This window comes from Neofelis nebulosa, chromosome 16, assembly GCF_028018385.1.
Source record: "Neofelis nebulosa isolate mNeoNeb1 chromosome 16, mNeoNeb1.pri, whole genome shotgun sequence".
Lineage (NCBI taxonomy): Eukaryota > Metazoa > Chordata > Mammalia > Carnivora > Felidae > Neofelis > Neofelis nebulosa.
In genome coordinates, this window is record NC_080797.1 from 62793562 (window position 1) to 62805480 (window position 11919).

An 11919-nucleotide genomic window follows, 5' to 3' on the forward strand; every position below is an offset into this window, starting at 1 on the left:
GAAGTACCCCACCTTTCTTGAGATCCTGACCTTTCTTTGGCTACTAACATGTGCCCAGCTTTGTACGTGCACACCCCCACATAGACGTACATAGAGCCCAACACCACTCGTAGTGAGGTTAGCCATCCCTTTCACAGATAAGAAGACAAGCCCAGAAGGATTAAGTAATTTGCTGAAAATCAGAGTGAACAGTAAAGCAAGGATTTGAATCTTGAGGGCTTTTTGATGCCAGATATTGTGCTGGCTCCAGAAAGTATAACTTGTGCTGCATGATCACAGGAGAAGCTAGGAAAGAAGCACCAATTTTGCCTGGTTTTAATAGTGATACGTGTAAATCTTATTTAAAGTCCTGTGGCTCAATTATTTTCAAGGAATACTAACTATTGGCTGACTGCTTAGTAAAGAGGACTCATTTGTAAATCACTCCCTTTATGAGAACGAATATATTGAAGTTGTAAAAAAATTTTTTAGTGACTTTAATTCAGGCCAAACTTCCTGCTCATCTCTTTTTGTACCTTCTAGTTTCGAACCTTCTAGTTTCAGAGGTCTTCCTAGAGATGGCCGAGGCCGAGCCGGACAGAGCACCTCAGAGCAGATCCTGAAGCCAGTTCCACCCACGCTGAGGCAGTGGTGCTTTTTCCCTTCTAGGTGCGATGGGTTTGATGGGCGGCCACTCCTATTCTGCCCTTTCTTGGGGAAAGGATCTGAGGCCCTGCCCCAACATGCCATGTCTGATGACAGAGAGGCCCAGAATTTAAAAAAAAAAAAAAAAAAAAAGTGGGTGGAGACTCTCCCTGAAGATGTTTGCCATCAGGATATTTTCTCTTGTTTCTCTAAAGCAAAAGCGTGGAGAAAAGTCTGTTCCTCCTCCTGAAGGTACAGATTTGCTGGCTGAGTTGGAACAAAGAGGGATGCTGTTTTGTCTGCTGCCTTCCACTCCACCCAGCTGAGATTTCCCACTTTGGCAGAGCTCCTCAGCTTGCACAGCTCTTTGTTACTCCCTCTCTGAAAATACTTAAAAAACTAAGAAGATTGGGTGCTGAAAATCTGTAAATGCTTAAAGGAATCCCAGATATCACTTGACGATTTTCTTGCCCTCGTCAAATCATCATCTAATTTGTTGTCCTGATCTGCGGTATTCAGTTTCCGTCCTTTGGGATACAAAGCTCTTAGGAAGCAGTCGCTTTCTCTTAATTACTACTTTTATTTTATTTTATTTTATTTTATTTTATTTTATTTTATTTTATTTTATTTTATTATTTTTTAGATATTCTCAAGCATCATTAGTTCATCCTTTTACTGATGAAATTGCTTACAGCTTGAGGGAGAGCAGGCAAATACAAATAGTAACTATTTTTGATTCAATGCTGAAAAAGTATGGTTCAGACAGAATCATTTCCCCCAAAGCGACAAGTTATCTCTAAGTGAGTGTGGCACATAATTCATAAAATTCTCCCTCTTGTGGGTAATGTGCTAAGAATATGGAATTCTGTGTTTTTCACTCTGGAATAAGTCCTCAGTCGCCTCCTTGTCCTCTCCTGTCCCCCTCTGCATGTCCCTCTGAGCTGGGTGCCCTACCTCTCATGTAACCCCTTCTCAGCGTGTTCTGCACACAGCTGCCTAGTTTATCCTCCCGAACAACTTCCAACCTCTCGTCACTCTGTTCAGGAATATCTACCAGTTCCCTGTTATGTATGCCAGTGTGTTATAGTGAGTTAACACCTGGAATACACACCTGGAGCTTTGCCACGTTCATACACACATCACACAACATCCTGTTCACTTAGTAAGGTAGTATTCGTTTACACAAAAACAAGCCCAAGAGATCAGAGTGCTCCTGGTAGCCATCAGCTGCTCTTTGCCTAACCACAGCATCCTCCTCCCTTGTGAGCTGCAATCAGCAGGGCTACCTGATGGAGTAGGAAGAACAAATCTTGGAGTCAGGCATCCTGTGTTCTGGCACTGGAACAGATACATTTAGGCCATGGGCAAAGTCACTAAACCACTCTTAAGTTCAGTCTTTTCTGCAGAGTGGTCTCTGGTGGCTTTATGCAGTTGTAGAGTTTGAATCAAGTAAAAGATAATAGTGGCACAAAATTCCTCAGAATGTCCTCAAGAAACAGTGTGGGGGCAGAGGGAGGGTTCCACTAGACTGTGAGTCCCTGGAGAGCTAGGGCAGTGTTCTTTTCCTTCATGTCATGTGTATGAACTTTATGCAGAAACTGTCACATAACTCTTCTAAGTTCAATTAACTGACTCAGAGCCCTGTCCTACTGGGCCTAGCAAAAAAAAAAAAAAAAAAAGAATCTCGGTCATAATTGAATCTCCTTCCCTTTGCGTCTTGGCTTGTACAAAGCTATCAAGAGTCTTTCAACATCCAGAACATTTGAGGCAGGCACTCTAATCCACACTTAACCCCACACTAAACCCAGTATGTTCACTTTCTGAGCCCACGTATGTCACCCTTGGGCACAGGGATCTTTACCAAGGAGCTCCTGAGCCTTGGGTTCGTCCTCCCTGGTGCACCCCAACCCACAACCATTCCCCTGAGGTGCTGCCACTCTGAGGAGGACTGTGAGGGACTGGGACACTAACAGAGGGTGAGGCACAGCGGATACCAGTGACCCCCACACACCTCCCAGTCTGCCAGTGCACATCTCCCCCCGCTGCCCGTCCCTTGGTCTTGCCCTTGGTCTTCCCACCTTCCTCTCTCTCCATTCCTTCCAGGGCGAGACACTACTCCCTTAAGACGCACACCCCGTTGAGGTCTCCTCTGTGGGGATGGTGAGGTGGAAGAATGAGACTCTAATCCCCTGAGGAGCTCATTCTCCTGGTGCTCACCTCAGTACTTGGCAGGTGGTAGGCGTGAAATGCTTGTCGACTAAAAATGGTGGAAGGAATTTAAAAAGAGAAAAAAAAAAAAAAACCACTGCAAAGTTTTAACACTAATTTGCTGTGTTTGGAAGCTCAGGACTCACATCCCAGCGCTCAGAGGTGGTCCTGCTCCGTGCCCTCTCGTCTCCACACAGCTCAGAGGGAGTGCCTCCCAGAACACTGTGATTTGCCTGCGTCTCAGGACTGTGGAGTACAGAGTCCCAGTCCTTCCAGGGCTCTCACTGGGGCGATTTTGCCCCTCCCTCAGAGGGGACGGTTGGCAGTGTCACAACCGTGGTAATGTGGGGAGGATGCCACTGGCAGTTCGGGTTAGAGGCCAGAGGTGCTACTGACTACCCTACAGTGCGCAGGATGGCCGCCGCCGCCCTGGCAAAGAATCCTCCAGCCCCAAATGCCTGTAGTGCCAGTGTTGAGAAACCCTGGCTCAAGTTGAATTCATGTTAAAGTTGGTCATGTTCCTCAGGGATGAAAATTACTCAAATAGGTTCCATAACCACTGACTACTCCTTACCACCCTTGACTGGCTCCAACTGCTTCTAGGACAAAGCTGGCGCACGTGATCTTCACTGCCCCTCGCCCTGCCTTTCCTCCTGCTTTCACCCAGTCACTTCTTCAGCCCATCCCAAGTGGCTTGAGGTTCCAAAGACTTTGTAAAGTTCCTCTTTTGGAATGGCCTCCCTTCCAAGCCTGCCTGGGAAGCACTTCTCCTTGTTTTAAAACCCTACTGTGGGAAGTAACTGCTACGGGGTTTAAAACCCTACTGTGGGAAGTAACTGCTATGGGGTTTCTTTTGGGGGTGATGCAGTGCACTACATAGAGATCTACATAGAGATAGTGGTAGCGCAGTGTTGTGAATGTGCTAAATGCTGTTGAGCTGTGCATTTTAAAAGACTTTTGTTATGTACATTTCACTTTCATTTAAAAAACAAAACACTACTTAAATGGCCTCTCCTCTGGGAAGACTTCCTGACCTGCCCCTCCTTTGTGTCTCTTATCTTCCTTAGTGCTCCCACAACCTCAGTCAGCAAACCTAGTAGATGCTCCATCATTATTGAGGAAGAGAAAGAGGGAGAGGTGAGTGGAAGGACCCAGTTGCCCTGCATTATATTGGCCGTAACGCTGGGACATGAATGTCCTCAAGTGCCATGGCCTCTTCGTTAACTGCGGCCTCACTGTTTTACAGCTGCTCAGCCCTTCCCTTTCCTTTCCCTGTGACCAGTCAGGGAGAGTAGGCGCCACAGTATGGGGTGCCTCTTTTCCCACAACTATTTCAAGACAATCCATTGTCAAAGAAAGCTTGGAACCAAAGAGTGATTACAAACCAGGACTACACTACCAGCTCACTGGAGCGTGACCATCAAGAGAATTCCACTTTGTGGAATTCAGAAAGCTGCTTGTCAGTCAGTCCTTTTAATCCTTTTGGGGACCATCCCTGCCATTCCAGAGCAGGCAGGACTTGAGCCCGTGAGAAAAATGGGGCAGTTTCATAGTAGCTATCAAAATCATAAGTTAATGTAACCTTTGACTAAGCAATTCCATTTCTAAGAATCAACCTTATAAGTACAAAAAGAATCAACCTTATAAGTACAACCTTATAAGTACAATAGCAGCATTGACTCTAAAAGAAAGACTGTAAGTAACCTAATGTGCATCAGAGGGAAGATGGCTAAATCATATAAATCTATATCATGGAATACTATTCAGCTGTTTAAAAAGAATGCTCATTTACTATGTCCCGATACAGAATGATCTCCAAGATATGTTAAGTGGGAAAAAATGATATGCATGTGTCATATACACGTAATATGTTTGTTTGTTTGTTTTAGTTTAAAGTTTATTTTGAGAGAGAGAGCATGCAACTGGGGAACGGGCAGAGAGAGAGAGAGAGAGAGAGAGAGAGAGAGAGAGAATCCCAAGCAGGCTTTGTGCCACTAGCACAGAGCCTGATGTGGGACTGGAACCCACGAACCATGAGATCATGATCTGAGCTGAAGTCAGACCCTTAACTGACTGAGCCCCCCAGGTGCCCCCATAATATGTTTTTTAAAAAGTTTTATTGGGAAGGGGCGCCTGGGGGGCTCAGTCGGTTAAGCGGCCGACTTCAGCTCAGGTCATGATCTCACGGTCCGTGAGTTCGAGCCCCGCGTCAGGCTCTGTGCTGGCAGCTCGGAGCCTGGAGCCTGTTTCGGATTCTGTGTCTCCCTCTCTCTCTGCCCCTCCCCTCTTCATGCTCTGTCTCTCTCTATCTCAAAAATAAATAAACATTAAAAAAAAATAAAAAAAAAAAAGTTTTATTGGGAAGCCTGACTGGCTCAGTCAGAAGAGCATGAGACCCTTGATCTCCAGGTCATGAGTTTGAGCCCCATGTTGGATGGAGGTAGAGATTACTGAAAGAACCTTTAAAAAAAAAAAAAACATTAAAAATAAATAAAAACAGCTTTATTGAGTTATAATTGGCATACAATAAACTCCATGTATTTAAATTGAACAATTTGATCACCATAATCAAGACAGTGGACATATCCATCATCCCCCAAAGTTTCCTCATGCCCCTTTGTAAATCCCTCCCTCTAACCCCTCCTCATCCTCTCATCCCCAAGCAGCCACTGCTCTGCTCTCTCGCTACAGATTAGTTTACATCTTCTAAAGGTTTATAGAAATGGCATCATACAATATGTATTCTTTTGGAGTGGGTCTGCCTTCTTTCTCTTAGCATAATTATTTTGAGATTTATCCATGTTATTGTGTGTACCGATAGACCATTCTTTTTTCTTGCTGAATAGTATTCCATTGCATGAATGTACCACAATTTGCTCATCTACTTCTCTGTTGTTGGACATTTGGGTTGTTCCCAGTTTGGGACAATTACAAATAAACCTACTGTGAACATTCATGTCCATGTCTATGTATGGGCATGTATTTCCCTTTCTCTTAGGTAAATACCTAGGAGTGGAATGACTAGACCAATTGGCTAGTGTGTGTTTAACTTTTTAAGAAATTGCCAAGTTGTTTTCCAAAGGGTACTATTTTATAATCCAGTCTGTGAGAATTCCAGTTCATCCACATCCTCACCAACATTTGGTATAAGTCTGTTAAACATTAGCCATTCTCATAGGTTTGTCGTGATGTCTTCATTGTGGTTTTAGCATACATTTTCTTAACATCTGATGGTGTCATGTGTTTGTCACCCATATATATATATATATATATTTTTTTTTTTTTGGTGAAATGTCTGTTTAAAATCTTTTGCTCACTTTTTTTTTGAATTTGGGAAATAGTATATTAAACATACCTGTACACATCATACAATTATCAATATTTTGCTAATATTGTTCCATGTATTTTTTTCATTTATCTATCCTCCAGTTCTTCCACTCCCTCCTTCTTTCCCTCTCTCCCTCCATTCTTTCCTTCCTCTCTTCCTTCCTTGCTTTCTTTCTTTGATGAAATATTTTATTTTTATTTTTTTAATTTTTATTTTTTTAATTTACATCCAAATTAGTTAGCATATAGTGCAACAATGATTTCAGGAGTAGATTCCTTCATGCCCCTTACCCAATTAGCCCATCCCCACCCCCCCACAACCCCTCCAGTAACCCTCTGTTTGTTCTCCATATTTAAGAGTCTCTTCTGTTTTGTCCCCCTCCCTATTTTTATATTATTTTTGTGTCCCTTCCCTTATGTTCATCTGTTCTGTGTCTTAAAATCCTCATGAGTGAAGTCATATGATATTTGTCTTTCTCTGACTAATTTCCCTTAGCAAATACCCTCTAGTTCCATCCACGTAGTTCCAAATGGCAAGATTTCATTCTTTTTGATTGCCGAGTAATACTCCATTGTATATGTACACCACATCTTCTTTATCCATTCATCTATCAATGGACATTTGGGCTCTTTCCATACTTTGGCTATTGTTGATAGTGCTGCTATAAACATTGGGGTGTGTGTGTCCCTTCGAAACAGCATAGCTGTATCCCTTGGATAAATACCTAGTGGTACAATTGCTGGGTCATAGGGTAGTTCTATTTTTAGTTTTTTTGAGGCACCTCCATACTGTTTTCCAGAGTGGCTGCACCAGCTTGCATTCCCATCAGCAATGCAAATGAAATCCTCTTTCTCTGCATCCTTGCCAACATCTGTTGTTGTCTGAGTTGTTAATGTGAGCCATTCTGACAGGTGTAAGGTGGTATCATTGTGGTTTTGATTTGGATTTCCCTGATGATGAGTGATGTTGAGCATGTTTTCATGTGTCAGTTGGTCATCTAAATGTCTTCTCTGGAGAAGTGTCTATTCATGTCTTTTGCCCATTTCTTCACTGGATTATTTGCTTTTTGGGTGTTGAGTTTGAGAAGTTCTTTATAGATTTTGGATAATAACCCTTTAACTGATAATGTCGTTTGCAAATATCTTCTCCCATTCTGTCGGTTGCCTTTTAGTTTTGCTGATTGTTTCCTTCGCTGTGCAGAAGTTTTTATTCTGATGAGGTCCCAGTAGTTCATTTTTGCTTTTGTTTCCCATGCCTCCAGAGATGTGTTGAGTAAGAAGTTGCTGCGACCAAGATCAGAGAGGTTTTTGCCTGCTTTCTCCTCAAGGATTCTGATGGCTTCCTATCTTCCTATCTTCCTATTTTACATTTAGGTCTTTCCATTTTGAGTTTATTTTTGTGTATGGTGTAAGAAAGTGGTCCAGGTTCATTTTTCTGCACGTCGCTTTCCAGTTTTCCCAGCGCCACTTGCTGAAGAAACTGTCTTTATTCCATTGGATATTCTTTCCTGCTTTGTCAAAGATCAGTTGGCCATACGTTTGTGGGTCCATTTCTGGGTTCTTTATTCTGTTCCATTGATCTGAGTGTCTGTTGTGCCATTTTGCTCACTTTTATGGGTTATTTTGTGTGTAGAATATTGGGAAAGATACTGGAGATGGTAGGATCAGCCACCTCTGGGAAACAGAATGAGCAAACTGGAGGCCATAGATGAAAAGAACCCTTATTTTCTCTCCCTGTATATACTGCATTCTATAATTGTTTATATTTTGTAAAGGGGAAATAGGCTGCTTAGAAAAATGGCAGTATTGCAAACATATTTTTTAATTTATGAATAGAGATTGTTCTGTTTAGCCAAGAGCACTTCAGAAACTCCACACTGGTAGAAAATTGGAGCACTGAAGTATTAATGGAACCGTGAGATTTTTACATTGTATCCTATTTAATCATTTATGGTGGCACACACATGGCAATGATGCCATCTGGGCCATGGCTCCTCTAAGACCCCATCAAGCAGGGTTTGGCATTTATGTTTAAGTGAATATTGTTCCAGCTTTTTTAATTTCCTCCCTTTTCCCTGCTTCCAGCCCTGCTTCCCACCTGGGACATGACTTAGATTTGTAGGTGTTCTGATCCTCAGTAGGTAACTTCCTTGTCCAAGTTCATGTCCTTTTAAGAAAACAATGGTGAATTAATAAATGCCTTATCTTCTAAGACCTCTTTGTGACTCTATTCTGGTCCTACTCTTTGGTCCAACCCACTAATTAGTTCATAAAAATTTCACATAAACTAAAACTCATCTCGTAGGCTGGGCTGGGTTCGGTGAGATTAATATTTAACTCCAAGGAGGCATGGACATTTGCCTTAGAGAAGTTATTTATTCTAGGGAAGGATCTATATTGCTTTCATTATTTGAATGCCATTGATTGTACTATGAAATTGTATTTCAGCCTAACACTCCCTGTATTCCTTTATTGAAAACGGGAAACTCTTATGGATCAATTCACTGGTTCAGCATCTGGGGGGTTTTGTACTTCTTTTTTCCTGACAGAAGAAATGTGTGTTTGTTATGGAAATAAGGATCAAATAGAAAAATTAAAGGAAAATAAATATTACCTGTTTCACTAACATTCTATGATAATGGCTAACACTTGAATTTTTTTTTTTCATTTTTGAAATACCTAAACACTTACATGCATATATTTTTTTAAAGTTGGGATCATGTGGTACATTCTTTCTTGTGACCAGATTTTTTCATGTACTAGAACATACACAGCTTCCATGTCATTACATTTTCATACATGGCATACTTTGCAGTGGCCACACCGAATTTCATTATGCAGACACCTAATTCCTGCTTGCTTAATTACATAAATATAACCAACAATTATTTTTTATATTTCTCTTTTTTTTTTTTTTTTAAGTAGGCCCCACGCCCAGTGTGGAGCCCAATGCAGGACCTGAACTCACGACGCTGAGATCGAGACCCTAGCTGCGATCAAGAGTAGGACACCTAACCAACTGAGCCAACCAGGCGCCCCCCCCAACACCCTATTTTTTAACTCTAAAGTAGTTTCCAGGTTTACCCCATTATGAATAACTAAGCAACACTTGGTTTTTCTTTTTAAAAATCTTGAAAGGAAACATTCTGCCAACACCCAAGACATCTGCTGCCTCTTGGCTTCTTTCTGGGTGTGTGTATTTGTTTTTTGAAGTGGATGTAGTTGAGCTCTTCAGTTTGCCCCGAAGAATGTCCAGGCTGTTTCTCGTGGGTATAAGAAAAAGAGATCCCAAGTAGGCTATGCCTGAGTAGAAAGAGTAGCACTCACCCGTTTACAGTGGGCCAGGAATATTTTCGCGGAAGCAGGGCTGCAGAGAGCTAAGTGGCCTCCCCTGGAAGTTTCCTTTTAAAACTCTTAAGTCTCATGGACACCGCCTATTCTTTGGAACACTCCTCCTCCTATTTATTGGTTCATTACTACAGCCATTCTCAATCCTTGTTGTGTACTAGAATCCTTGGGAAAGAGGGGTTTAAACATATATATGTATATATGTGTATGTAGATAGATAGATATGGATAGATATGAAATTGTGGTATATATCGCTATATAGATGCATGGATGCATGGATGGATGGATGGATGGATGGATGGATAGATAGATAGATAGATAGATAGATGATATGCCAGATCTACCCCCAGTTTTGATCCAGTTGGATTTGGGGTGGAGCCCAGGACTGAGAACCTCTGCTTTTATGGCTCTTTATTCTCCAGTGGGGCTTGAGTCACTGCCCTTGGTACTGAACCTCTTTAAGCCACAGGCTGCTCTCAGGGAGTCCCCACTTCCCCCTGGGCTCTGCCGAAGTCATAAGCAGCTGTTTCAGAAATGCTGATGCATAGAGGAAACGTATCCCAGCTCACTCCTAGTGATCGGGGTGAAAAGATCAGCATTTCACTGCAGCTGCATCCACCTCCCTGGATAGCCAATTAGCCACAGAAGCAGCAGACACTGCCTGAAGGAGCTCTTTCGGGGCTGAGCTTTTAATGCCCAGAAGCACATTAGGTAGCTAAACAATACTATATTCACATCAGGCAGAACCATCTTGCTTTGGGTTGCAGTATTTATTTTTTGGAGAAAGGGGGCCTTGACTTAGACCTGGAACTTGGTAGCACCTGGATAGAGGGAGAAGAGGGAGAAGCATGGCTGGCATTCTGGGGACACAGCCAGCTGTGGAGGAGGGATCATTAAACCCAGAGTCAGAAGATACAGGTTTGAATCTCTTCTCTACTTTTGCCTAGCAGGAAGACCTTGCAGTTAATAAAGCTAATGGTCAATTCCTTCTTTATAAAACATGGATAAAGCTGGGCACCATAATTCTGTCATAATTATGCTCTAATTATGTTGTCAGAGTTATGGGAAGTTAAGTTTATAAGTATGTCAGCAAATTCAGGAGTGCAGGACTGACCTGGCAGAAGAGAGATCTTTGTGTTTGTGCTAATGGTCAGAAATCAGTCTTCTTATGCTTCTTTAGTCCCCACTCTTGCTGATGTGGGGGAGGAGAAAATACTCAGGGAGCGGCTGACAGCCATCTTCAACAATGATAAGAGCAGCTAAGGAGGAGAAATGTGAGATACATTCTGTGAGGTGGCAGGGGACAGGCAGATGGAGCCCAGCAATCAGTATAACAAGCTCTCTGGGTGATTCTGATGCACACAGACGTCTGAGAACCATCACTCTGGAGTATTTCTTTGTATGAATAATCATACTGTATGTAGCCATTCTACTGTAGATGCATAATTTTTTTACCTTGGAACTATTACAAAGTGTGCCGCCCTGAACATTCTTGAACACGGGTTTTGGGACACATACATACACTTTTCTGTCGGTTATTTAAATCTGGGAGTAGCAAGGTTAGATTATAGGTTATACCTATATTTAGCTTTAGGATATATTGTCACAGTTTTCCAAAGTGATTGTAGCAGTTTCCATTCCCACCAACAGTGTATGAATATTCCAGTTCTTCCACATCCTCACTGCCACTTGGTTGTCAGTCTGAATTTGCATACGATCCAGCAATTCTGTTTCTGGGTATATGCCCAAAAGACTTGAAATCAGGGTCTCTAAGAATTATGTGTACACTGATGTCCATAGCATTATTCACAATAATCAAAAGTGTAGAAGCAACCCAAGTATCTATTGATGGATGAATGGATCAGCAAAATGCAGTTTGCATGTACAGTGCAATACTACTCAGCCCTAAAAAGGAAGCAAATCCTAACACGTGCTACAACATGGATGAAACTTGAAGACATTATGCCAAGTGAGAGAAGCCAGTGACAAAAACAAACACTGTATGATTCCACTTATATGAGGTACCTAGAACCGTCAAATTCTTAGAGACAAAAAACAGAATAGAAAATAGGTGATTGCCATGGACCAGGAGGAGGGGGCAATATGGAGCTAGTGTTCAATGGATACAGAGTTTTAGCTTGGCAAGATGAAAGGAGTTCTGGAGATGGATGGTGGTGATGGTTGCACAAAAGTATGAATGTTCTTACTGAACTGTACCCTTAAAAATGCATAAGGTGGACGACACCTGGGTGGCTCAGTCGGTGGAGCGTCCGACTCTTGATCTCAGCTCAGATCATGATCCCAGGGATGTGGGCTCGCGCCCCACATCAGGCTCTCTACTGAGTGTGGAGTCTGCTTAAGATTCTCTCTCTCTCTCTGGAAAAATAAATAAAAAATGAGTAAGATGGGTGC